General features: G+C 39.0%; 1 protein-coding gene across 1 annotated transcript in view; it reads left to right on the top strand.

The window, feature by feature from the left end:
• The window catches only part of LOC143032895 (uncharacterized), a 3531-nt gene extending 2590 nt beyond the window's left edge, over positions 1-941 (top strand). The window contains exon 2 of the mRNA XM_076198125.1: positions 1-941. This exon is cut by the window's left edge and continues 666 nt beyond it. The gene's annotated coding sequence lies outside the window, so the exon portion shown is untranslated.
• The last annotated feature ends 1559 nt before the right edge of the window (positions 942-2500 follow it).

The raw sequence follows: 2500 nt of genomic DNA, 5'->3' as shown, positions 1-2500 counted from the left end.
ATCCCAAACACATTCATCACCCATTTGTTGTCCTTTTTATATTAGCTACTCGTAAGCGATGGGTCATCCTTACACCATTTCCCCAGCCCCCTTTCCCCTGTCTGAAGCAATGCAAAAATGCAGCAAGACTCAGCACCTCCATGGCAGGGCCCACCAGCTGAAACTGGGTTACCCCTACAGCTTCATTGCATGAGAACCGTCCCTCCTCATCTACTCAAGAATTTGCAAATAAGACAAAAAGAAATCCTTTATGACAGGGTCAGTTCCATTCACAACCACTCTCCACTCACACCTATCTATTGTCCTCTCCCTTCCCTGCTCGACAGAGATTCCCTTTGTACCAAATGCACACCTCACTCCATCTATTCAATCACATTTTTTTTTTCAGCCTTCCAATCAAGTTCACTTCATCCACCTCAGTCCTCCGCATTATTTTTGCTAGTCTTACTTGACACGTTTTTTCCATATACACAAACATTACCAGTGTTCTTTTTATCGACCCTTTCTTACCAGCTTTCGTTCCAACCCCGCTTTCCACCTCAGCTCATCATTTTTCATTCTATCCTTCATCGTAAAATCCCACCATACCATACTTCTTAAGCACTTCATCCCACACACGTTTGGGCTCCTCCTATCTGTCTCACTTAAATTCCAAGTATTTGACCCATATAGTCCCGTGAGCATAATAACCACTTTGTAAACGAAAGCATCATTTGATAACTTAGGTGGACATGTTTTGTCGGATTTGAAATTATCAGGACTTTTTTTGTGTGATATGAGCCGGTTTACTCTAAAAATATATTTTTGTGGTGAATCAAACTTTGATACAGCGACAGTTTTACTGATGCTGATACTTCGTAGACATAATTTAGATACACCACTTTCCCAAAACTTTATATGAAGTGTTTTTTATATTCATTATTAGCATTATATATATATATATATATATATATATATATATATATATATATATATATATATATATATATATATATATATTGGTAGAAGTAGTTTCCGAAATAAATGTATATATTTTCCTCTCATCCCCCCAAAAACTTATTTATTTACAATTTTTAGTTTGTTGATAATAACACCTGATCATCAGAAATATTTTTAAGTTTTTTGTTTTGCATTGTATTCTATTCTGCCGTATTTTGTTGTATTGTATTGTACTTATTTTTTACTATTATGTTTCATAGATTTATATTGTCAGCAACAATAATGTGATAGCTCCTCCTGACCCTGGTCACCGATAGCCGGCTGCCTTCACAATCTATGATATTATCTTAGCTGTTCCATGGCACCGGGTTCGATACTAAATGGTTTTGGACCAGCTTTCCCGGTATGGTTAGCCCTTGGTCGGGGACATGCATATGATCCCCTATCATTTCCTTCCTAGGTGAATCCTTTGTTTATATTTTTCTCAGAAGCAGATGTGAATGAGTGGTCAAGTCACCTTAGCCTTGATATTCTTATTTACTTAGTCGCAAAGAGATTAGTGTACCAGTTCATGGATTTACCGGGCATGCGTTCCAATTCACAGTCTCAGACATATTGCACTACAACTAAATTTTAGGATGTCGTTTTCAAAATTGAGTGCTTTTGTCTTACTGACTTGCGAGAGGCCCTCATATGTGAAGACTGGTCGTACCATGGTGGAGAATGACCTCAACCATGTGTATGTGTGTTTGTGTGTGTGTGTGTGTGTGTGTGTGTGTGTGTGTGTGTGTGTGTGTGTGTGTGTGTGTGTGTGTGTGTGTGTGTGTGTGTGTGTGTGTGTGTGTGTGTGTGTGTGTGTGTGTGTTTGTGTGTGTGTGTTTGTGTGTGTGTGTTTGTGTGTGTATGTGTGTGTACGTGTATCTTATGTATATATATATATATATATATATATATATATATATATATATATATATATATATATATATATATATATATATACATACACCCAGGGGTTGGACAAAATAATATGAACACCATGAAAAATAGTATATCTTGATGCATGTTGGTAACACTGCTTCAGGGTAAATAATGCGCCGTGTATGTATTGCACAGTTTATGTAGCAGGTCTCGTAGGTTATATTTCAGTGTATTACACGCTTTGGTCTGCGACGGTTACTACAAGCGACCGGTGTAATGTGTGATCTCTCAGACTTCGAGAGAGGGCAAATCGTTGGCGCCCGGTTAGCGGGAACGTCGGTGACGAAATCATCTGAATTATTGAATGTTTCACGAGCGACACTATCCACGGTATTATCGGGAAAACATCATCGGCGAAGAGGAATAGTGGGCGAAACCCAAAGTTATCCGACAGAGACCGACGAACATTAAAAAGGACAGTGGCCAGACAACATAAAACAACCGCGGCAAAAGTGATAGCAGAATTCAGCACACACCTAAGGAATCCTGTGTCGATGAAAACAGTACGACGGGAGCTCCACAAAGCTAACATTCATGGTAGGGCTGCAATCACGAAACCCCTTATAACGGATGCCAACCCTAG

Source organism: Oratosquilla oratoria, chromosome 1 (assembly GCF_046742065.1).
Source record: "Oratosquilla oratoria isolate Oo_2021 chromosome 1, ASM4674206v1, whole genome shotgun sequence".
Classification (NCBI taxonomy): Eukaryota; Metazoa; Arthropoda; class Malacostraca; order Stomatopoda; family Squillidae; genus Oratosquilla; species Oratosquilla oratoria.
The sequence above is the reverse complement of the archived record's forward strand: the minus strand, read 5'-3'. Positions and strand labels throughout refer to the sequence as shown.